This window comes from Pelophylax lessonae, assembly GCF_965119305.1.
Source record: "Pelophylax lessonae genome assembly, chromosome: 6".
In the NCBI taxonomy this organism is placed as follows: domain Eukaryota; kingdom Metazoa; phylum Chordata; class Amphibia; order Anura; family Ranidae; genus Pelophylax; species Pelophylax lessonae.
Genome location: NC_138773.1, coordinates 225,947,082 through 225,974,012, shown reverse-complemented (window position 1 = coordinate 225,974,012; position 26,931 = coordinate 225,947,082).

Here is a 26,931-nt window from a genome sequence, read left to right as displayed (position 1 = left end):
GCAATACCTCACATGTGTGATTTGAATACTGTTTACATTTGCGGGCGCGACTTATATATGTGTTCGCTTCTGTGTGCGAGCACAGGGGGATGGGGGCGCTCTAAATTAATTTTTTTCTCATTTATTTTACTTTTTTTTTCATTGTCCCTTTAATTTTTTTTATCACTTTTATTGCTGTCACAAGAATTATAAACATCCCTTGTGACAGTAATAGGCAGTGAGAGGTACTCTTTATGGAGGAATTTGGAGTCTGTAAGACCTTCCTTCCTAATTTCCTCCTTTTTCTTATCTGTACAGCTAACGTGACCATAGAACCACACATGTGGGCTTTCAAACAGTGACAATTGATGCTCCCCTTTTTCCATCTGTGCACCCTCCTAGGTAAGTGCTAGAAGAGAGTATAGTTTTTGGGTCTTTCTGCTCACCAGAGAGATTGCCAGGTAAATTTAGAGTGCTCTCTGCCTACCAGAGTCTTCTCATGGTGCTCAGGTGCAGCTCAGCTTGTCTAAAATGTTTCACACTGGTCCAATAGGGAGGCATATTGGACAGCGGGAGAAAACCTTACATGGGGGGCACAGGCATTGTTACAGCCATGGTGATTGGCAGAGGAACGTGCCTTGGTGCATTCTGGGTGACTGTATAGTCAAGGGCACATGTGCTTGGGGTCTTCAGCTGGAGAGCTGGGTCCCAGAGGGAGCCTAAGGCTGCCGCTCCCACAGAGGGAGGGTGTGGCTGCCGCTCCTCTGTAGAAGCTGCCATGTGACCTTGGTTAGTCGACCTGAGGGTCTGAAAGTCAGATAGGAGCTGAACCAAGATGTCCAGCAGAGTTGACTAGAAGGGAGACACTGGAAAGGATTTGCTTCTGCCTAAAGTGAGTACAGATCTGTGTCATGGGGCCTGTCCTGTGAGGGCCATCCCTTCAGAGGAAAAATCTGTGAAAGGGTGTCAGTAAAGGGGATGCTAGAGAGTGTCCAGAAGATAAAGTAGTTGCATCAAGCAATTCCCCCTAATGTGTGGACCCTCTAACCATAGAGAGTTCAAACTTGCTAGGTAGAACCATCAGATAGAACTCAGATAAACTCAGATAGAACCATCAATCCAGGGGAGCTGGATCTACTGGTCGACTTCTGTGCAACCAGCCTGTTGGGTTTTTACCGATCAATGTTTTTCCTGATCAGTATAATCTGATGGCATGGAAGTCCCCCATACAGTAACAGTAACTTAGTGAGAGTAACCATTAATATTGAGCATGTGGATGAGGGAATCAAGTCATTTTCTTTTTTCATTCAGTCCCCCGGTCTGCCTTAGGCTCCCATTCTTTCTCAGCCACTGACTCTAAATATGTATATAAATCACAAAAGTCGCAGAAAAGTCAAGCCTTATCTACATAGTTGCTATAAAGCAGTGACTGAAAATGCACTGAAACAAGGGTCAGCCAAGCAACTAGCAATTTCAGAAAGCAGCTTTCATATACTGTTTCTCATGACAGGTTTCCTTTAAAGCGATCCTGGTGACGTTGCACACACATACAGTGAGTACTGCAACAAAAATGTGATTTTTTTTTTTTTTTTTTTTTTAAACAAAGTAGACAAGTAATGAGTTCCATCCTGACTGTAAATCACAGTTAAGTTCTACTGGCTGCATTTTCCATCAGCTTCAGTTGTGAAATACTTTTTTACATTTCATGGGATGCTGAACTGCAAATCCTTGATAAAATAGATAGGGAAGTAATACAGAATTTTTCAGTGGCGTTTATCTAGGCAGACAATTGCCCCTTCCAAAGATTTGGAACAGAACTACATAAACTATAAAGGAGGGAGGAGACTTGATTTCCTCTGCAGGAAAAGCAGCCAGACTCAGAATTGTCTTAATCCGCAGAGTATATCTGTGTCCTATTCAAAGCCGCATGATTTAGGAATAAGATCTTCTGGACAAAAGCCTAAAATTTCCTAAATGTATTTTATATAGACATACTCAGAGTTAAGGGAAGCTGAAAAGTCAGTCCTGGACCAAATTAGGCCATGACGTGACTCTAAATCCACCTAACTCCACTTAGCATTGCTCAGACCCACTCACACATATACAAATCCTTATTTTGAGGCTAGGTTCCCCTGCAGTATACCCTGGTACAGTTCTGAAAAATTCAGTATTTTTTATGCTGTTATGTAAGTTGTATGTAATTGTTCCTTCAGAAGCCTTCATGTTAGACCAGGTGCCCCGAACGCTATGGTTTTAGTCAAAATAGTGATGGTCCAATATTGTAAAGCTCTTGACCAGGGCAATTGAGTCAATATTTGCATACTAGAGTACCCCAGGATTCAGGCCACCCAAGTTAAAGCGGTAGTATCCCGCTTTTTGACACTTTTACCTACAGGTAAGCCTATAATAAGGCTTACCTGTAGATACAAATAATATCTCCTAAACCGGCACGGTTTAGAAAAATATTTACAGTGCATGCAGCCGCTCGCGCGAGCGGCGCATGCGCTCTGAAGGTCTGGGGGGACCTTCAATGAAGTTGCCGGGAGCTTGCCGGAAAAATCACTCCCGCGCGCATGCGCGGGAGTGACGTCATCGCGGCTCCGGCCAATCAGCGCGCCGGAGCCGTCTCTTCCGGCCAATCAGCGCGCCGGAGCCGCCGAACCCGGTAGAGACGACGAGGGATCATGGCAGCGCCCGCATCGATGTCCGGGGTCCGTGTCGGGGCTTCGTTTTAAGGTAAGTTACACATAATGGGCTAGTATGCGATGCATACTAGCTCATTATGCCTTTGTCTTGCAGGTTTTTTTTTTATTTATTTTTTTATAGGGTTTACAACCGCTTTAATATAGTGGAACAATTGATCTGAAGTGCAAACGTCTGAAGGTAACTGTTACATGCATACCTAAGAAATGTTTTAATTCTGGGGAGTCTGAAATTCTGGGGGTGGGGTTGGGGGCAGGAACTGTTGAAGTAAGTGTAGCATGCAATAGTTTGATACTGATAGGGTTGTTGGTACATTCAAATAGTTCCACAAATCATAGAGCACTGACTTAGTACCGAACACAAAAGCAATAAATTGTAGTAATATTCAGGCAAATGTGGCAGTAGGCAAGCTTGGAACAATACATGGGCACCATCCAACAAAAACAGCATTATTTCAAAATGGTACTCTAATAAACACACACAGTATTTGATTTCGGAAGTATATTTACAGTTAGAATTCGACTTGAGTTCGATGTAAAATTCTATTCAAATTTCATGTCAAATTTTGGAAATTCTGACTAATTTCATTTCGTTATTCGGAGCATTCAGTAAATTTAGTTTAAACAGTAATTCGAATATTCGGATATATCCGAAATTCCTGAAAAGGGAAAAATGTGTCTGAATATTTATTCGGAACGAAACGAACCACACATGTCTATAAATAAACTCTTTAATAAGAATGTAGAATGCAATTATAGTGTTTTCTTTTAGTAGGGAAGGGTTAGAACTTTTGTCATTTTTAATTTAAAGCCTAATGCAAACCAGAAGCAGCTCAGTTCAACTCCTAAGCAACTAAAAGGCAAATCAAAGCAACTAAAACACATGTTAACCCCTTGCCCACCGGCTCCTGTAGTTTCACGGCAGCAGGTCAGCTCTGTCCCGCGAAACGGCGTACCTGTACGTCGCTTCGTGGGACTACTAGCAGGGGCACGCGTGTGTGCCACAGAGGAAGCTGAACAGCTGGTCTGGTGGCCGCAATTGCCTCCAGGCTCCCACAATCGCTCCTCCTTGAGATAGAATGGCGGTCTGCCGTTGTAAATCCTGTGTTCCTCTTATTTAGGAACACAGGTCTCTATGTTCATGCAGCAAGCCCATCCCCCACACAGTTTTCAAGCACCCCTACACCCGCATCCTGTTTCAGGGTGGCTCCCTTCTATTGCAGCATTCTATGGAGCCACCCTTGCAGGGCTACTGACCACCAGTCCTCCTGTAGGGGGCCCAGGCACACAGGGGGCCCCCAACAGCATGGGGAATCGGTGAGGAGGGGAAATTACAGAAGGAATCCCTATGTGGCTCTCTGCAGCAGCTGAAAGTCAGTTTCTCCCCCTCCTGCCAGTTTTCAGCTGCTGCAGGGAGTGACACAGACATAGGGCATCATTCCTGTAATTGCTTCTCCAACACCGATTCCGCTCCCTGTTCAGCCAGCTTCTGATCTCCCCTCCCACGTTCCCCCCCTTTAACTGTGCCGCCCCCCCCCCCCCCCCACCGCAGTGCTGCAGGCTTCCCTTTTCTGTAAAAAAAAAAATAATAATAATAAAATATTGAAATAAATAATTAAAAAAAATCTAAAATAAAATAATTGTAAACATTTTTAACATTTAAAAAAAAAATTATATATATATATATTTTTTTAAATGTAGAAAACAATAAAAAAAGGCTAATTCACACAGGTTTTCTGTTATGTTTGCATCCGCTAATAATGATTTTAGCGTATTTTTAGTGAAAATATTGTCTAATATCAGGATCATTATTTTCCATGGGACCAATTCCTGTTGGATGTTTACCCACTGTCGCAAAAAGTAAAAAAACCGACAGGCAGACCCGATTGGACTAATGGCGTGAAAAGGCACCAAACCCACAGGATAAAATAGAAGTCTATAACTCAGTGCTGCTAACCCGCAGGAAAGCCACAGGTACACTGCGCTGCACCTGCGGATCAGTATGAAAGCAGCCTAGATGGGGGGGCCAATCAGCTGGTCCAACAGACACAATGTCCGCCGGCCACCCGCGATTGCTCCCCAGAGAGACAGAATGGCGGTCTGCCAATGTAAAAGAGGCAGACCGTCATTCTGTCAGAGATGAACACAGTGATATTGTGTTCCTGCTATTTAGAAACACAGATCTGTGTGTTCATCTAGTGAGTCCATCCACCACACAGTTAGCAAGCACTCCTTAGGGACACACTTAACCCTTTGATCGCCCCTGGTGTTAACCCCTTCCCTGTCAGTGTCATTAGTAGAGTAATAGTGCATATGCTTAGCACTGATTACTATAGTAATGTCACTGGTCCCCTCAAAAGTGTCAGAAGTGTCAGTTAGGTGTCCAATCTGTTCACCGCAATGTCGCAGTCTCTCTAAAACTCACTGATCACCGCCATTACTAGTAAAAACAAACTAACAAAAAAAATGCCATAATTCGTTCCCTTAGTTTATAGATGCGATAACTTTTGTGAAAACCAATCAATATATACATGTTGAGATTTTTTTTACCAAAAATATGTAGCAGAATACATATTGGCCTAAAATAATGAAAAAAATTGATTTTTTATTTAAATCACAAAAAAAAAAAAAAAAAAAAACGCAGAGATGATTGAATACCAGCAAAAAAAAGCTCTATTTGTGGGAAAAAAGAACATCAATTTTATTTGGATACATTGTCGCATGACCGCACAATTGTCAGTTAAAGTAACGAAGTGCCGTATCAAAAAAAAAGGCCTGGTCATTAACCACTTAAGCCCCGGAAGATTTTACTCCCTTCCTGACCAGGGCCTTTTTTGCGATTCGGCACTGCGTGACTTTAACGGACAATTGCGCGGTCATGCGACACTGTACCTAAACAAATTTGATGTCCTTTTTTTCCCACAAACAGAGCTTTCTTTTGGTGGTATTTGATCACCTGTGCGATTTTTGATCATGCGCTGTAAACAAAAAAAGAGCGTCAATTTTGCAAAAATAACAATATTTTTCACATTTTTTTATATGAAATTCCCCCCAAAAAATGTAAAAATAAAAATTTTTTAACATTTTAGGCCAATTTTTTTTTTACCATATGTTTGGTAAAAAAATTCGCAAAAAGCGTATTTCGATTGGTTTGCGCAAAAGTTATTGCGTTTACTAACAAAGGGAAAGATTTTTGTCATTTTTGTTGTTTTTTTTTAACGCGTAATGGCGGCGATCTGCAATTTTTTTGCGGGACTGCGACATTGGGGCGGACAGATCGGACCCTTGACTGACATTTTTGACACTTTTGGGTTTACCAGTGACATTACTACAGTAATCAGTGCTATACATATGCACTGTTACTGTAAAAATGACACTGGCAGTGAAGGGGTTAACTTTTTTGAGAGGGAGGGGTTAAGTGTGTCCCTAGGGGCGTGTTTCTAACTGTGATTGGCTGTGGCTTGATGTGTAAGAACAGTGATCAACGGTCCTACATAGCAGAACCGTTTGATCACCATTCTTACACAGGGAAGAATGACAGGCGGCTTTGTTTACATTAGCCGCCTACCTTTCTCCCGGTGTAACGGACAATCGCGAGTGCCCGGCGGACATCGGGTCCGCTGGGCACACGCGCGGGAGAGTCCGTGACCGTGCGGGAGCAGGAGCGCGCCTCAGGCGGCGCACGCTCGCTCCCTAGAGCCTCACAGAGCTTTGCCTGTGAGGGGCTGACCGCCGCCGTAAATAGTTGTGCGGCGGTCGGCAAGTGGTTAAGGGGGTAAAACCTTCCAGTCCAGAAGTGGTTAAAGGTGTGCACACTTATGCAATCATATTATTTTAGTTTTTTATTTTTACTTCCCTCCACCTAAAAGATATCAGTTTGTTGTTTTTCAACTGAGTTGTACAGTTTATAGGTCACATTAAAGGTGGAAAAAGTTCTGACATGATTAATCTTTGTCTTATTTTTTTTTACATCACAGAAACCTGACATTTTAACAGAGGTGTGTAGACTTTTTATATCCACTGTGTGTTTTTAACTGTCAAAGCTAACAAGGGGGCATCCAGAGCCACTTAGTGTATGTTAGTGTATATAGCATGCACATTTACTGAGGAGGAGTGGGAACACATAAACGTAGCAGTCACTAAGAGATCTCTATCCGCAAACGTCCAGAAGATCAGGTACAAACTTCAATCGAGATCGAATGAAAGCCCGTACCTGTTGCAGAAAATCTTCCCTATGACCTCTGATGCCTGTTGGCGTTGCAGCCAGGCTGAGTGCAACCTGTTACATATTTAGTGGACTTGCCCGACTATACATACATTTTGGGAAACAGTCCTTAAGGTCAAAACTAGAGTGTTGACATTTGTTTTAGGCTTTACCCCAGTGCAATACCTGTTGCACCACACTTCTTTATCAGCAAAACTGTATTTAAAATCATTAGCCATGCATATGATCAATGCGGCTAAAATGTGTGTGCCAGTCCACTGGAGATCTACTAGGGTTCCTTCCATTTCTGACTGGTTCTCCAGTCTAGACAAAATAACTTACATGGGAGAATTAGTTCACATTGCTTATGACAAAATCCAAAAGTACACTACTGTGTAGGCATGCTGTACGGATTTCAAAACAACAGATACCTACTGTGACTTAGTTGGGTGACCCTTATCCAGCCTTATCCACCTCTTACACTCCACGTACCATGGCTCAGTTGGTGATAGAGAGACAACCTCTAAGGACGATCGTTATCACACCATCGTTATCATATCAATACAATACCCTTGATTCCCCTTACCCTGGTCACCTTTCCCCATCCATCTCAGACTGGTTGTTGGAAGGGCAGTACTAGTATGTACAGACAGAAATACTAATTCTATAGAAAGTAAAACAGATCACTTACATATATTTTACCTGTGTATTTAGCTGTTTGCCTGGAGTTCAACTAATCTGTTTATTTTTATTTTCAGCAACGCCTAGGAATTTGATTAATTAGGGAAACCCTTCATGTGAGTCAGGTTATATTTAGCTGTTTTTAAGTATTTGCTTTGTCCTTTCCATTAATGTTTCACAAGCATGTTTCTACACATCTTACTAATTTTAGCAGATCTTGGATCATTATGTCACTCAAAGCAAATATTTTATTTCATAATTATGAGGTTTCCTTCAGCTACCAAGGAAAACATACCTAAATAAACTAAAAAAGGATTTTCTTAGGGATGTTTTCTGGGTTGGGCTATTTCAATATATCTGAAGAACAGCAGTTGAGAACTATTTTCCATGTGGCCAGCTAAACAAGGTTACCAAAGAGAAGTTACAGCAATGTACATCAATGAGCTTGCAGTCAACAGTAAAAAAATGTGTTTTATATATATATATATATATATATATATATATGTATATATATGTATATATATATACAGTATATAAAATAAAAGTGGTAAAATGTAATATTTTATACCTGGCATCATAAGCTATTTACCCCAAGCAGTGTTCCTTGTTCCCTGACTCCGATGGAAGGAGTTATTTGGAAGTCTGAGTCACTACCACTCCTTGATCCCACCCAAAACCTATTAAATCTTTCCTGGCACCTGGAGGTTCTGAATACAAAGCTCTGTAGTGTTGCAGAGAAATGCCTGGACCATGGACCTGAGTTTCCAATGATGTTATGAGACCAGAAACGTTAATTCCCCCTTGCAACTGTCAATTTCTATGTCCCTTTTCTGATTCCCATGAGTCACTGCAATCAGTACAATCACAAAACACCAAAAAAATATATATATTTTCTAAAATGTTTCTTTGTCAGAGTTAGCATTTTTATTTTTAAATGCATATAAACTCTAAGGCCCCTTTCACACTATTGCAACGCAATTTTGCCGCGATTTCGCGGCACGATTTTTGCCGCGATTTTGAAAGCATGGGCAAGGCTATATGCCTCAAAATGCATTAAAATCGTGGCAAAGTAGTGCAGGAACTACTTTGAAGTCGGTGCGACTTCAAAACGCACTGATATGAATGGGGCTCATTGAAAATAATGGAAAACGACTTGTCATGCGATTTTGCGGTCCAAAATCGCGGGACAAGTCGCACTAGTGTGAATGGGGCCTAACAGTGAACTTCTCTTATTTGCTCACTTTTAGTATAATAATATGCCATTGAAAGTGTTTGGTTATTACACTATCATTTTCCAATGGAGACAAGGAAAGGTGAGGCAAGGAGAGGCATTCTGGAGTCCAAAGCAGGAGCGAGAGTGTGATAAGGCTGATTCTCCACTGATACAGTACAATAAGCAAACGTGGTCAGGATCAACAGGTGAAAATAAAGGCAAAAAGCCAGAAGTAGAAAATGAATGGCACCAGAACATGTGCAAGCTGCAAAACATAGGTTTTCCTGGGTTTAGATACAATATAATGATCATTTATAGGTTTTCACATTTACCAGAGTACATGTGTCCATGTAAAACCATGTACAACTATTTAACCAGAATACTTGTCTATATATACAGTGTCTCACAAAAGTGAGTACACCCCTCTCATTTTTGTAAATATTTTATTATATCTTTTCATGTGACAACACTGAAGAAATGACACTTTGCTACAATGTAAAGTAGTGAGTGTACAGCTTGTATAACAGTGAAAATTTGCTGTCCCCTCAAAATAACTCAACACACAGCCATTAATGTCTAAATCACTGGCAACAAAAGTGAGTAGACCCTTTAGTCAAAATGTCCAAATTGGGCCCAAAGTGTCAATATGTTGTGTGCCCACCATTATTTTCCAGTACTGCCTTAACCCTCTTGGGCATGGAGTTCACCAGAGCTTCACAGGTTGCCACTGGAGCCCTCTTCCACTCCTCCATAATGACATCACGGAGCTGGTGGATGTTAGAGACCTGGCACTCCTCTACCTTCTGTTTGAGGATGCCCCACAAATGCTCAATAGGATTTAGGTCTGGAGACATGCTTGGCCAGTCCGTCACCTTTACCCTCAGCTTCTTTAGCAAGGCAGTGGTCGTCTTAGAAGTTTGGGGTCGTTATAATGTTGGAATACTGCCCAGTCTCTGAAAGAAGGGAATCATGCTCTGCTTCAGTATGTCACAGTACATGTTGGCTTTCATGGTTCCCTCAGTGAACTGTAGCTCCCCAGTGTTGGCAGCACTTACACACTCCCACCACCATGCTTGACTGTAGGCAAGACACACTTGTCTTTGTACTCCTCACCTGGTTGCCGCCACACACATTTGACACCATCTGAACCAAATACATTTATCTTGGTCTCATCAGACCACAGGACATGGTTCCAGTAATCCATGTCCTTAGTGTGCTTGTCTTGAGCAAACTGTTTGTGGGCTTTCTTGTGCATCATCATTAGAAGAGGCTTCCTTCTGGGACGACAACCATGCAGACCTATTTGATGCAGTGTGCAGCGTATAGTCTGAGCACTGACAGGCTGACCCCTCACCCCACCCCTTCAACCTCTGCAGCAATGCTGGCAGCACTCATACGTCTATTTCCTAAAGACAACCTCCAGATAGGATCCTGTGCACGTGCACTCAACTTCTTTGGTTGACCATGGCGAGGCCTGTTCTTAGTGGAACCTGTCCTGTTAAACCGCTGTATGGTCTTGGCCACCATGCTGCAGCTCAGTTTCAGGGTTTTGGCAATCTTCTTATAGCCTAGGCCATCTTTATGTAGAGCAAAAATTCTTTTTTTCAGATCCTCAGAGAGTGTTGAACTTCCAGTGACCAGTATGAGAGAATGAGAGTGATAACACCAAATTTAACATACCTGCTCCCCATTCACACCTGAGACCTTGTAACACCGAGTCACATACCACCGGGGAGGGGAAATGGCTAATTGGGCCCAATTTGGACATTTTCACTTAGGGGGTGTACTCACTTTAGTTGCCAGTTTAGACATTAATGGCTGTGTGTTGAGTTATTTTAAGGGGACAGCAAATTTGCACTGTTATACAAGCTGTACACTCACAACTTTACATTGTAGCAAAGTGTCATTTCTTCAGTGTTGTCACATGAAAAGATATAATAAAAAATTTACAAAAATATGAGGGGTGTACTCACTTATGTTAGATACCGTATATATATATATATATATATAGTATAAGCTGTTTTTAGACACCATACTTCACTAGTCCCACCTAAATGAAAACACATGCTTAAACTGCCATCCCTGGTGTTCTATGACAATAGTAACAAAACAGGCTAGGACAGAGTGAAGTTTAACTACTTTTTCAGTTGTGCTGACTAAATAACAAAATACCAAAAAACAAAATGACCAAATACCATATTTCTTGAACTTTAAGGGGCCTCTTGTAGAGGGATGTAGAGGCCCCTCTTGTAGAGGGATGTAGAGACCCCAAGCCATTCACAAAGTGCAGCATGCTTCGTGCATGCGCAGTAGAAAACCAGCGGCTTCGTTGCCAGTTTTCCTTACAGGAAATGGCAGCGGCAGCACCTGAGAGCTGATGTAAAAATCAGCTGGGGTGCCAACATCGCTGGATTCCAGGACAGGAAAGTGTCCTAATATTAAAAGTCAGCAGCTACAGTATGTGTAGCTGCTGACTTTAAATTTTTTCATGAGGGGGCTGGACCTCCTCTTCAAGGGTGCTGCTCAGCCTCCCAGAAAAACAGCAGAACCCTGCAGCACATCTGCTCACACGTACGGGGGGGTTCTGAGACAGCGGTGCTTTCGACTTCCATAACCGCTCTGCCTTCACGCATGCTTTGGAAACTCACATGTGCACAGATGTGCTGCATAGTTCTGCTGGGACCAGAAACGCTGTGGCACATCTGCGCGTACACAGAATCGGGATGGGGGCCAACATCATTCTCACCTAATCGCCTAGCACAAAATCCCTATGAAGGTAAAAGATAAATAAATAATATCCAAATGTGAGCGAGGGTGGGGAAAGGAGTTTTCATTAGAGCAAGGGTCCGCTTTAACCTAACCCTTAAACATCTAAACGAAGACAATATCTAACACCAAAGCTTTTCTTTTAGTGCAGGATATGGGGAGTAGTTAGAAGCCCTAATAAACCCCTACACTGCATTCTCATCCAGGAGGGCCCCATACTGGATGTATGCAGCAGTGGATGTGGCTCAGGATTAAACTGATTTAAAAAGCAATATATTGCTCTTTATTGCCTTATAGTAAGCATCATTACACACCAGATATCACTACACTGCAAAATCAGCCCATGCATGACCTCAGGAATGTGTGTGCACTCAATAAAATAAAATAGGTTTTTCTTATACATGTGGTGTGATCATCCCATGTGTACATACAGTTATCCCTATACTCCTTCACACAACACACAAGGAATACATTTGACTTATTGCTATAAGAAAATATAGACTACATTGCACATCAGCCTTATATTTTTTTCTTTACTTTCATTAACTAGAATGTACCTATAAATCCTCACCATAGAAACACGTTTCTTCTTCTTGCATTTTTACCCAATAATTTTGTGTGAAAAAAATGGCTGATTGCTGTCATTGTTTACATAGATATACCATAATGCAGAAGGAAAAGCAACAAACATATATAAAACGTATGCACAGCAAGTAAATATTTATTACCAAGTAGTGAGTGGAGCTAGTTCTATTTCCTTAGTTTATCCAAAAATGTATAAAAACTGATTTATAATATATTTAATATGTACACATTTACAATATTCATGTTGACACCTATACATCTAATAAACATGTCTTAGTGCTTTATCGACCAATTGCCATTTAATTATGCAATATGATATTTGTGCTCTATCTAATGTGGTATAAGCAAATCTGCCCAGGTGTTATTCATGGCCCGTTTCAAGAAATACCTAACTTCTAAAACTTCTAAATCCTAACTTTTCCCTGCACCCAGTTGTAGTGCATGGGGGATCAAACTTTTATATTCAACTTGTTGTGGGCAAATAAACAAGCTATTGTCAAAATTGAGTCATGGGAAACCAACACTGCCATGGGAGACATGTACCAATAGAAAAAAAAAAAAAAAAGTACAGCAGGGAGAAGGCCTTTTTATGTGGCTTTGAGGGTTAGATTAAATATGTACAAGATCCAGTTCTACTAATGTTATGGTATATGGGATTATGTTGTCCCAGATTATGTGCTTTCTGAATGTAACCCTTGCAAAATATTCCATAAAATTGAAAAAAAAGATGTGCAAGTTCTTTGATTTACAGGTTTGGGGTACCCACAGCCTAAGAGAGAATGAGGGGAAGGATGGCGCATCAGTAAAGCTGCCGGACAACTGGCTGCTCTGTGCCTGCTGCAAGGATGTAGGTTTAGAAGGTTTTGTCAGCCAGTTGGCTATCTGCTGGGTGTGCTTTGACTGTATTTATTGACCACTTTGGAAAAAAAAAAAGGCACATGTGCCCTTCCTCCAGTTTGTGCTAACCTACCTACAGTTATGTCCTGCAGTCAGGGCCGTCTTTTCTAATGGGCATGCCCGGCGGTTTCCACTTGCCAAGGGGCCCCACACACAGGGTGGCAATTACACTGTCCAGGCCAGATTAGTTTACCTGGTGGTCTAGGGCCCCCCCCCCTCCCCGTTGTCCGCCGGTGGCTCTGTCTCCACTGCACACTGGTTGCTAGGAAGGCCAGCCGATTGGCATCTAGCAACCAGTGACGTTCTGAGAGCAGACCCATCATGCACAGCGGAGGAGGATCCTCCTCGTCCGCTCATCCTCCTCTCCTCTCCGCGCCTAGAAGAATGGCTCCACCCACGGACCCACCTCCTCCCTTCATGTGCTGTGCAGGAAGGAGATGATGGGGAGCAGCACTGCATGTGAGTCCGGGGACTGGGGGTGACACTGGCTGGGGGAAGGGGGAGCACAGCGATCATTGTTCTATATTTTGAAAGGAGCGGAAACGTCTTTGTATTGTGACAGCTGAGAGGATACAATGTGTCCGATCAGAGGATACACCGATCTCCATACTTTACCTGTGCCTGGGCTAATTATAGTACATGGGTTTTGCAGTTGGAACTGAAAGCAAAAAAAAACTAAAAAAAAATATATATATATATATATATATATATATATATATATATATATATATATATATATATATTTTTTTTTTTATATCGCCTTATCCATAATTTGCATTTTTATTCTCGTGGGTGATTGTGTAGGCGGGGCCCCAGTGCACTGCATTGCCCGGGGGCCTATAATGCTCTTAAGATGGCACTGCCTGCAGTACCTGATTTCCTTCTACTTCTGCCATTTACAGCATCTATGCCTTTCATTTTAGCCCTTCCTCTCATAATAGTATTTGTTGGAAGGTGAATGGAATACCTAACTGAAACGTAGGCGATGGGTGAGTGGATTTTGAAGCACACAAGTTACCACACAGAATTAGATGCCAGAATTCTGCCACAGAATTGTGGCAGAATTAATACAATTGAAAACTTGGATAAGTGCAATCACTTTGCTGTCAGCAGATTACAATACCCAGAACATGGGAACAGAGCCTTAAGGGGACATAGGTATGTCAATCATGTCTCTTTTTAAATTAAAGGGAAAACATTTCAGAAACACATATGGAGAGCAGCTGACCCTTCACTGCAAAGATGATCTACAGAGGCAAAATAATGTGATGATGAGGACTCTGGCATGTTAAAAGCAGTAGTGATGCATCAAAGCCATCCAGATGTGGGAGGAAGACAGTGACCTCATTTCAAGCACATGGTGTTTGCCCACTTTCCAGATGTCTTCTGACCTCAGTATAGGAAAAGATATGAAAGCCTATAGGTGTTAATTAGATGTATCTACCTGAATTGGAAACTCCATGCAAGTATTATGGTGGGGACTAGTCCATAGCATAGCTCCTGATTCATAATATAACCCAGGGCTCCCTTGATATTTCTTCATTATTCATGATGCTTGTAAAGGGGGTTGGACAAATTCTGGCTTCTGTTTTCTGTTTGCTGTGTTCAGCTGCTTATTTTGCTGTTACTAATTTTTTGCCTCTCTTATTTTGATGAGTGGTCTCTAAACTGTGGCCTGGGATCTGGATATGGCCCTTTGCCTGCCTTTTCTTGGCCCTGAAGGGAATTATTCCACCAACTGACACCAATGATGGGGCACCATTCCTCCCAATGATACCATCCCTGGGCCACTATTCCTCCCGCTGACAACACCAGTGGGGTACAATTTCTTCTACTGACACCAACAATGGGGCACTATTCCTCCTACTGACATCATCGATGGGGCACTATCCCTCCAAATGATACCAACAATGGGGCACTAATCTTCCCATTACAGTCAACCATGTGGCATTGCTAATGCTCACTAGTGAAAGTCTAGCCCCCCTAAAGTGGCTCTAAAGGCAAAAGGATTTTTTATCTTAATGCATTCTATGCATTAGGATAAAAAGCCTTCTGTGTGCAGCAGCCCCCCTCAGCCCCCCTAATACTTACCTACCTGAGGCCCATCTTTATCCAGTGATGCTGCAGGAGTGTCTTGGCTGCCTGAGACTCTCCCTCTTGATTGGCTGACATGGCAGCGCAGCGCAATTGGCTCCCGTTGCTGTCAATAAAATTCAGGGAGCCAATCAGGAGAGAGCAGATAAGTATAACATGTTCGTTATTTCTAACCAAAAAAAAAAAAAAAAAATTAGACTTTACAATCACTTTAAATAGAATGTTAAGCAACCACCTAAAGTGACACTAAACATTTTTTTTTTAACAAAATAAAAAAGATTTTTTAATTACCTGCTTTGTGCAAAGCCCCCCCTAAAATGGCTCTAAAGGCAGAAGGTTTTTTTTTTATCTTAATGCATTCTATGTATTAAGATAAAAAAAAAAACCTTCAGTGTGCAGCAGCCTCCCCTAATACTTACCTGAGCCCCATCTTGATCCAGCGATGTGCGACAGGACTCTCTCTCCTGATTGGCTGAGACTGTCAACCAAAGTCAGTTTGAAAATGAGGAGAGAGAGGGGGGTCGAACCGCGGCTCTGTGTCTGAATAGAGCTGCGGCTTGGGTGCCCAATAGCAAGCTGCTTTCCGTGGGGGCACTCGATAGGAGGGAGGGACCAGGAGCGCCAGTGAGGGACCCAAGAAGAAAAAGATCCAGGCTGCTCTGTGAAAAACCACTGCATAGGGCAGGTAAGTATAACATGTTTGTTATTTTTAAAGAAAAACAAATGTAGTATCACTTTAAGCCTGAACGACAGTAAACTAGCTCTTTGTTTAGAAAGTCTGAAGACCCCAGTTTTAGATCATTGTTGCCCATCAGTGCTGGCATTCATGGCTCATATACTGCATGAAGAAAAAGATAGTTTTCCTCTTATGGAAGCAATGCTTTTCATAATATGGCAACCAGAGTGGTATGCTCCACGTGACCAACAGACTTTTATTTGCTAACAAATGTTTATAGTGGAAGTAAGTTATTGCAGTCTCCAATGCAACGATTGAGTAGCCTCTGATGCAAAGTACGTCTCATACTTATCTGCTCGCCACTCCAGCTCCCTGCCTTTACAAACATGCTGCTGGGGCTTCTGGACTCCGCAGGTGCTGCACCAATCAGAGTTCATCCACTTCATAAAAGGTCCAGCTCAGTTTTTGAGTAATGCATCAACACATTAGCTTCTCAGCCTCCTGTGCCTCTGAAACTGTCTGTATGTGTCTCTGTGATGCTCAGTGTTCCTGCATTCAGCTTCCTCTGTGATCCATGTGCACCTCTAAGCTTCTTCTATCCTCTAGTGACTCCAGTATCCTGTGTTCCTGTGATCCCAGAACCCCAGTGCTCCCAGTGACTCTCATGTATGTTTCAGTGATCCCCACACCTCAGTGCATGTAGAGACTTTTACTCCAACTCCTGTTATCCCAGCATCCTGTAAGGAACCTGTTGGAAGGTTTAGTTCAGAATGGTGCTTTGGCTGGAGGTTGAGGCATTAGGGTAGTCAGGCAGGCCAGGTCAGCAATGAGTCTTGGCAGCAAAGTAAAGAGTCAGAATCCAGAAGCATGGTCGGGGACAGACAGGGTCATACACAGGCTAGCAGAGTAATGTAGAATCTTCTGGCAGAGAGAGTAATCCAAGAAAAAGGCAGAGGTCAGAGTCCAGAAGTTCAGTAACTCAACAGTATGTCACACACCCAGGGAAACAGATCCAACAAATGGGCATAGTCCTTAGGAAGTACTGCAATTTAAGCGGATCTCATTGTGGATTAATTACAGCTGAAAGCAGGTGGGGCTAGAGAGTACTGAGAGCAAAGGTACTATGGAAGGTGTATGCTGCAAAACTCATGTTCACTTCCCCAGTGGCAGAGGGAACAGAGCCACAGCCAAAAGACAGCAGGACCCAGATTCAATACCAGGCACATGACATATCCCAGTGCTCCTAGACAGGGCCGGTGCTAGACTATTGTACGCCCTAGGCAAGACCAGCTACTTGCGCCCCCCCCAAAAAAAAAAAAAGAAAAAAAAGGGAAATGGTTAAAAACTCCTATATGTCATACCCAGTGACCCTAATCTGATGCTTCCCCCATGTTATGCTCTCATACCTAGTGACCCCCATATTCCTCCATGTCACACCCGGGGATCCTGATGTCCCTCCATGTCACACCCAGGGACCTTGATGTTTTTTCCATGTCACACCCTGGTACCCCAATATTCTTCTATGTCATGCTATCATATCCACTGACCCCAATGTTCCTCCATGTCACACCCAGGGACCCCGTGTTCCTCCATGTCATGCTGTCATACCCAGTGACCCCAATGTTCCTCTATGTCAGACCCTGATGTTCCTCCATGTCACACCTGGGGACCCTGATGTTAATCCATGTCACACCTGAGGACCCTAATGTTTCTCTGTGTCACATCTGAGGACCCAGTTCCCCCATGGCACACCCAGGGACCCCAATTCCTCATGGCTCACCTCGTGATCCCGAACCCCTGTTACACCCGGTGACCCCTATCCCCCATGTCCCACCTGGTGACTCTGATTTCCCATGGCACACCTGATGACCCTGATTCCCTTTCATACCAGAGATGCTCCATGTAACACCCAGGGACCCCGATCCCCTGTTCTGGGCACACTCACTGGGCGGTATGAAGAGAGTGGCCCGCACTCTGCCCTCCTTCACTGTGATCCTGCTGATTCCTTCTCCCAGGACACTCCTCTCCTGGACCACAATGCTCACCACAGCTCCAACTGTCTCCTGGTGGAGGGAAAAGCAGCAGTCAGAGAGCTCCACACTTATTTCATCACCAACCTCCTCAGACCCTTCCGGTGCCTCGTCGCTTCTGCTCCAGTAAAGGTTCCGCCCTCCAGTGCCGAGCTCTCGCTCAGGTTCAGCTCTCCTCAGCTCCCTGCTTAATACCGACCCAGGGAAATTAATGGCTGCCCATCAGCTCAGTGCAGAGAGTCACTTCCTGCCCAGGGTTAAGGCCGCTCAGCTCAAGCCGAACAGGATCATCATTTAGGCAGCACGCTGGTGGACTCACTTCCTGCCTCTTTGGGCCCCCTAACAGTGGTGGAAAGCCAGGGCCTGGTAGTTCCGCACTGCCTAAGACACCTGGCATCTTCCACTGCCCCTTCTTCCTCCCCCACGGCCGCCCCTCCCCTCAGCTCACAAGATCATTAATAATGGAGAGAGAGTGCGGACTCATGGCTGCGACCCTAGGTGGCAATGCACCCTAGGAGGCTGCCTAGTTTGCCTAGTGGAAGCACCGGCCCTGCTCCTAGAGATTTCAGCATCTCAGTGCTCCCAGAGACTTTTCTCTGTGTAGTGCTTTCTGTTGAGTAGCTGACTGTATGCATGGGTCAGAGAGCTGCAACCTGGGAACCATCCTGCAGCAAAGCCCATTATTTTTTTGCTCTAGCAAAGACCAAGCAGCTTATTAGACTCTCTCACCTTCATTGTACATGAAAGCACTACTGTCCTGTTATCTTCCAGTCCTTTGAGTATCCTGTCTCCTCTGTATCCTCTCTGTCACCCCATGGCAGACCTACCTCTGCTCTCACTCTGCGCCTTCACAAGAATCCTATGTCTCTGATGAGCCTTGTGATTTTACACAGCTAGTCCTAAAAAACAGCTTATTCCTGGCCAGTCTGTTACAGTCTGCTTTTGTGAATATGGACTCCCATCTATGATAGTAGGACATTGACAGTACACCTGTAACCCAACAAGCTTCTCATAGCAAGGTTTCTTACATACAAGGTACAACTGGCTGGGCTCTGGTGGGGTGAGAAAATCCTTTTTACAGATGGCAAAAATTAAGACATTGATGTCTGTCTATATTACTTTTAACAACATTTTCCAAGACACTTCTGCCCATTATTCTAGTATAATTGTGTAAAGGGGTGATTCCAGTAGCTGGAAGTGTGGCGTTACACCCATTAACATTACGCTGTAATGTGCATATTTTTAGCTAAGCCTAGAGCACTAGCTTTGTCCAAGCAAGTATAAAGAAAATGTTGGCACACTAAGGTAACCAGACACTGAAAACTGAGTAATATTTTCAGCATCTTTGTTAATATCTGGCATTAGCTATGCATAGAGTTGAGTTAATCAGTTATAACCAATAGTATACTACAATTCTATATCCTCTGCTGACTTGTGGCAAACCTGGTCCCAATTTCAACAAGCAGGCTGTGTATTTAATGTTGCCATGAACTTCTGATTACCTTTTATTGTTGGCAATGAGTCCTGGCTTTCACCACATGCATTACCAAAAGCAAGATGCTTTGTGCAGGGAAGATTTTTGCACAGTTTGCCACACTTAGAACAATCTGTATCTGCATCTTTTTTTTTTTTGTATTGAAGCCAACATGTTATCTTTACTATACTTAGCCAAATACCATCCTGCTAAACATCTAGTAGGTTAAGCTGACCATACAAAGGAAGATATCTCATAAAGAACATCTGTCCTTCCCTTAGGAATTGTCTGAACCCACTGCAATCTCCTTCCTGCTTTGATCAGTGGGTGAATGGAAGATTGTCCAGTAAATGGATAGAGCCCAGTCTTTGTTCTAATTATGTCTATGGGCAGATGGTGTTCCTTTATTTTACCACATGAAAATCAAATTCCCTTTATTTCTTGGACAGTTTGAAAAGGGTTAATTTGGCTACTGAACTTCGGAAACCTTCATGCTTTCTACAGTTGATAATAATTTGTTACCTAAAGTATATGACCTGATTTCTAACAGCAGTATTTAAATCAGTTGCAATGCTGGCATTTTCGCACTGTGTATGTCTAGCTTTAAAGACATTTTAGAAGGAAGGAGAGAATCGGCGCAAGATATCTAAAATTGGTGAACCATAAATACTAATACATGAGTAAAACATATAAAAATCTTCTTAAATCTTCTAAAATAATATAATATGATGTGTAAAGTGCCAAAGTGATCAATCAGGTGCTCATGTGCCGAATAAATATCAATATAAATGATAAAAGATGATAGTCCTATTAATAGCACCTGATTGATCACTTTGGCACCTTACACATCATATTATATTATTTTAGAAGATTTAAGAAGATTTTTATACGTTTTACTCATGTATTAGTATTTATGGTTCACCAATTTTAGATATCTTGTGCTGATTCTCTCCTTCCTTCTAAACTATTTTTGTATGTGGTGACACTACAGAATAAGCCGCAGATTTATGGTGCTCCATTATATCAATAGTTCTGCTCCTCATTTCTGCTTTCCTTTTTTCTATTGGTAGCGCATAGGTTCACCTTTATATAGCTTTAAAGACAATTGATCCTGATCAAGTGAAAGCTCACCATTTCAGCCACATACTAACATAAAGGATAATTTTGCAATAATTTTCTTTGCCAATCTTATTCCCTTATCTTCTCCATTCATCCTACACAGCCCTATTTATTCACCCTCCTCATCCAAATCAGTTAACAACTACTTTTACCAACTATGGCCTATGCCACCTCCAGTGGTTCTATATCTGTTTTCTGTAGCAAGCAGGAGGGGATTTCTCTATTGAGTACCATGGAGAAATAATATTATAAATTGATGGGGAGGGTTGGCCAAAAAACATTTTGAAAGAAGTTAACTCATAAAAGATTTATTATTCCCAGTTGTAAATTGTATACACAAACTTGGAGTGGAAAAATCCCTTCTCATCCAGGAAGCTAAATAACCTTAAAATATAATCTTTCCAGCATTTGCTACGTTTCTCTTGTTAGGTGGTGATTTTGTAGGGGAAACCCCAAAACTCACGGGTTTCAGTAACATTTTGACTGTTGAAGCCTATATTTATTTTACAAACATGTAGGTAGAAAGACATGTTTGGAGAGCAATACAGTCACATTACATAGTGTTGGTTTCAAAACAATTGCTCTAACTGGCTAGGACACTGAATACAATTTACATGGTCTGAGGTGGGTGGCAACTATCTAAAGATGCTTTGAAGTCAAATTTTGTGAAACTGGTTGAAATGTGGAATAGTTGTTCATGTAGGCTTGTCACTTCCAGTAAATTGGCTCCTTGGAAGAACAGGTCTTCAAAGGCCAAGATAGCAATCTATACAGCTGGAAGTGTAAATGGAATTTGAACACAACTAATGTTATAAAACATTGTTTCTAACAACATATACATCCAATATATCTGCTTTTATTCTAAATACATTTTATGTTAGGGTTTGTGTGTGTAGCACCCTCCAATGTAGGTGCTAGGTAAAATATAGTGGGCTTTGTTTGCTTATTAGCAAGGCCATGTTTTCAGCTAGGCTGGAATGTGTTCCCAGGTGTGCCTGTGGTGTTGGGGAGTCTCCCCACTGTATCCCAATGAGGGCTCTCATTGGGCAGTGGAGGAAACCTGACTAATAGCACACCAGGGCTTGTATTCATCCTGGAAGGGCAGATTCTGCTGCACAGCATTTTGGGAGAGGGTATAAGTCTGTGGAGAGCACATGACAGATTGTCTTTGGTGTGAAGCAGAGTCCCAGGAGGGAGGTGACGGCTGTCTCTCCTCCTGTCAGGAAGAATCGGGTGTCCCAGGTGGCTTGCCTGAGTAGACACAGGGCTGAGCTGAGCTGCAGAGAAGGATCCAGGTGTGCTGAGGACCAGCGGAGCATTGGGGTTGAATTTAAGGAAAGCATTCTGAGTCGTGAGTACTGCAAACTGACCCTGGGGGTCTGCCTAGCAGAGGGGACCACTCCGGAGACAGTCAGAGGGATCCAGAAGCTAGCTAGCCGGTACAGGAATATAGTAAAGGGGGTGCCAGAGATTACCCTGAAGAGTAAAGGGGGTGCCAGCGGTTGGTCCCTGAAGTGTAAAGTGTTGCAGCATCATTGCTAGTGGCTACCTCAGTCAGAGAAGACTACAGGGAGCAGTGCACAGGACTTTTGAGCTGTGAGGAAGCATCAGAAGTCAAGTTTCAGTTCACAGACTGCAAGTCAGATTTACAAGCGCCAGTAAGCGTTGGTCGGCATTCAGCCGGCGCCAAGACAGCGCTAGACGGCATTTTTCTTAAGTGTCCCAATTCTGTAACTAGTTGAGCCAGAGGAGTATGCCACTCATTCCCTTCTCCCATCCAAGTTCCTACAATAAAACTAAAAACTAAAGATGCTGGACTGTTCATTGACTCAGATCTCACACTTGGGCAACAAGCTTAAATGTGCTGTTGATGTGAACGGTAACCATGGCAGACCCATATCCATTACTGATGCTGGAAATACTGCTACATATGTGTTACAAGACCTAGTTTGTTCCTTCTTCCTCATATCAGCATCTCCAGGATCCACATCTGGGTAAGCCATACGTGGCTTTTACAGTTACCAAAAGTAACTTTGATGTGGGACCACCACACAGGGACAGCAGAGTGGAAACTGCTACATTGTCAATGGTCACAGGACCAATATGTTTCCAGAACTCCAATGTAGGAAGCAACATTTTTTGTGGCAAGTATATTGCCAACAGGAGGGACTGAAGGCAAAGAGGGAACAGCCATTGATTGGGTAAATGGAGTAGCCAGTTTATTTATCAAACATATTTATGATTAAGCATATATATTATATATATATATATGTTGTGAGAAGTCATATTTTTTAACAGCTGTTGTGTTCAAATGCCATTTACACCTCTAGCTGTATAGATTGCTATCTCTGCCTTTGAAGACCTGTTCCTCCAAGGAGCCAAACTACTGGAAGTGACAAGCCTATGTGAACAACTATTCCGCATTTCAATCAGTTTCCCCAAATTTGACTTCAAAGAAACTTTAGATAGCTGCCACCCACCTCAGACCATATCAATTGTATTAGGTGTCCTAGCCAGTTAGCACAATCTTTTTGATACCAACACTATGTAATGTGAGTGTATTGCTCTCCAAACATGTCTTTCTACCTACATGTTTGTAAAATAAATATATTTTTCAATCTGGCTTCAACAGTCAAAATGTTACTGAAACCCATGAGTTTTGGGGTTTCCCCTACAATTTTCAACTGTTTATATGAGATATGCAGAGAAAAAGACATACTGCATTAGGAGAGTGGATAAAGACAATGTATCAGCTATTGCAGCCTTGGAGGTATATGATCTGTATCTCTGACTGTGCATAACCCAGCCATGCATAGGGATGATGTTAGACCCTGGCTCTAAGAGTAAGTACCATGGCTCTTCTACTACTTCTAGGTTCTTGCTGCCCTCTCAAGACCATGGGTGACCATACATACTATAAAATGATGAAAACAAGAGAAGGGCACACCAACCTAGTGCTGTACCATGAAAACATTTATTGAAGGGTACATTTGATTACTTCCCCCTGCCTCTAGAAGAATTTTCTATAGCTTAGGATGGGAGGAATAAAATGTCCAGTGAAAATAGGAGGTTGTTTGTCTTTTTTCCCCTGTGGGGATGGATCTGTGAACTGAGAGGAGAGGACTTCCTGCCCGTGGAGCCCTATGGACTGAATACTGGACCACTTTGCAAGAGGCTTCACCTATGGACTAACTATGTATCAGGATCCAGTAAAAAAGCTGTTACTTTTTCTCCTACTGCTTCATGGTCCCCAGTCGTGAACAGTGGACTGTTCCAGTCTGTCTTTATTTTTGCTTATACTGCTTCATGGTCTCCAGCCGTGAACTGTGCACTGTTCCAGTATGTCTTTACATGTACTCATACTACTTCATTGCCCCTAGCCATGAACTGTGGACTGCTCCAGTCTGCATACAACAGTGCTATTGCTACTACGAGGGAAGTGTCCTCTGGCATCATCCTAATCCCCTCGCCAAGTTCCACTAGCAAATAAACTTTAAAAATACAACCCCTAGACTGATCACTGAGCCAAAGCGAATAGACTGTTGTTGCTGTGTGTATGGCTGCTTCTGCACTATTGAGGAAAGAACTTCTCTAATCTACAGCAGCTTCTTTAGGGGTAGCACTACACACAAACACTCACAGACCTGTTCTTCCAAGGAACCAATTTACTGGAACCTCATGTAGTTTATCTGCATGCATAGCTTAGAGTACAATCTTGACATTCCTTGGTACTAAGATGAATTAACCCATGTATGCATGCACAGGCGTCATGTCACCCTGGGCCAACCAATCAAGATGGCCTAAGACACACATAAGAAGAATGTGTTGGCACCGTCGAGGGAGCTAGTAGACATCACATCGCTGAAACAGAGATAAGTTTAATTCTGTTTTTATTAGCAATGAAAGACTTGACAAATTTTATAAATTTCAGTGAAACACAACATATGTTTGCTAAAAGCCCAACTCAAGCTAAAAAGGGGAATTTTGACTTGCCTGTAATTTTCATATCTTGGAGTGCAGTACAGGACACAGGCATGTTATTATTACAATAATAACATGCAAGTACATTAAGGTGACTGGACACTGGCAAAGCTTTCAAAGAAGAGGCCAAGAATTTGAGAATGCTTAAAGCCAAGTTCTGGTCAAGACCTGCTTGTAAGAAGCCCAGAATGGAAGGCACCGAGTAATCTCTGGGATTGAAGTGTGTTCACACCAGACAAAAAAGGATTTCCAGTTAGAATACAATTTTCTGGAAGAAACTTTTCTTGCTTTTAGCAAGGTAGGAATCACAGACTCAAAAACTCCTCTATCCTTTAAGACCTGGGTTCAAGATCCATGCTGTTAATGCCAGAGATTGAGAAGCAGGGTGATACAGAAGGCTTTACAATAGCAGATCCGGTCTGTTCTGTAAAGGCCAGGGGTTGTCTTCTAGAAGTCTGAGCATGTCTGTGTCCAAGGTTTTTCTGGGTCAGTTTGGTGCAATTAGAATCACCATTTGTCTCTCTTGCTTTATTTTCTTGAGCAGATCGGGTAGGATACGCACTGGAGCGAAGATATAATTTAAGAAGAACTGAAAACAGAGGATTATCAAAGCATCAGAGGCTAAAGCTTAATGATCTCTGGTTCTGGCAGCAAACAGAGGTAGTCTGTTGTTGAATATGAAGGCTAGGATGTCCACATGCAGAGTGCCCCATCTGGCATATCAGGTCAAAGACATCTTGATTAAGGGGCTATTTATCTTGATCCAGGGGATGGTGGCTGAGGTGATCCACTTCTCAGTTGCCCACTCCTGGTATGTGAACTGCAGAGATTTCTGGACAGTGAGCTTCTGTCCATAAGATGATCTGGTTTGCTTCCTTAAAGGCAGCCAGACAATCTTTAACCCTGAAGGCTGATGAAAGCCACGGCCATGGCATTGTCTGATTGCACTCTGTTTGGGTGTCTCTTTAGAATAAGGTCCAGTGCTGCAGGGTTAACCAGACTGCTCTGTGCTCCAAGATGTTGGTGGGGAGCTTGATTTCCCCAGTGACCATATTCCTTGGGGGGGTTAACCCAGTTAAAGGCATGTGAACATTGTTTTGTGGCAATATGACTTCCATGGACATCCAGGGTGCCTATTAGCATGTTCCCATTTACAAACCTCATCAACTCTTTCTGCGCTTTGCAGTGGCAGACAATCACTTTCAAATTATCGCACTGCTCTTTGGCCTATCCTCTGCTCAGGAATGTTTACAAAAAACTTATCACCTCTCCTTGCACATGGGCTATCTAGATAATCTTCTTGTGAAGGACTCATCTCCCTTCCAGCTGTCAGAAAATGTCCACAATATTTCGGAGTAAAAGCCTCACTTGAGTAGGGTGTGTTTACTCTGAAACGTTGTGGTTCCCACCTCCGCCTGATCCTGGGTGTCACACACTATTTGAAGGTTTTCCCTGGTATCTATCCAGGTCAGTCATTGTTTGTTAATTCCTGTACTTTTAGCCTGGATCTCGTCCATGTACTAATGAAAAAGTACAGTATCTCGCAAAGGTGAGTACACCTCTCACATTTCTGTAAATATTTTATTCTAGCTTTTCATGTGACAACACTGAAGAAATTACACTTTGCTACAATGTAAAGTAGTGAGTGTACAGCTTGAATAAAAGTATAAATTTGCTGTCCCCTCAAAATTGTGCCCAATTAGCCATTTTCCCTCCCTGGTGTCATGTGACTCGTTAGTGTTACAAGGTATCAGGTGTGAATGGGAAGCAGGTGTGTTAAATTTGGTGTTATCGCTCTCTCATACTGGTCACAGGTTCTACATGGCACCTCATGGTAAAGAACTCTCTAAGGATCTGAAAAAAATAATTGTTGCTCTACAGGACAGGTTCTACTCAGAACAGGCCTCACCAAATGTCTTTATATGATGCTTTCTTTGAAAATCAAAAAGTTAGCTTTTTGGAGTGCTACATATTATTTATTTATATATTATTTTTCTTGCTTTACCTAATGCTTTGGTATTAGATAACTGAAGAGCCGCTAAGATTGTTGGGAGACCCAGTCATTTTTGCCCTATCTCCCAGTCCAAATAATTAATGGTTATAAATTGATCTGCCAAGCCTCTACCGACACACCCTTTACTGCAACAAGTAGTGACCAAAATAACTTTTTTTGCTCTTGCCATAACTGCTTAAGTATATTTGTCCTTTATACTTGGGAAGCTTTTCCATTCATTTTATTCTGCTTTCTAAGGTTTTCCTCTTCGTACGTGTCTGCCCGTACTAGTCATAATTGAATCAGGGGAGAATGACTACTTAGTAGTATCAATGACAGAGAATTTGCAAACCTGATTTGTTAGTACTCCAGAAGTAACAGCATTGAGTACAGCCATTAAGAATTAAGCTAAGTATTTCCTGCACTTGGCCTCTAGCTGCCAAGAAGCTAACTGTGTCCTAGTATGTTACTGATTGCAAGGACAAGCTAAGACCTGTAGTTCCCCAGCTGGAGAAGCACTTTAGTATCAGTATGAGG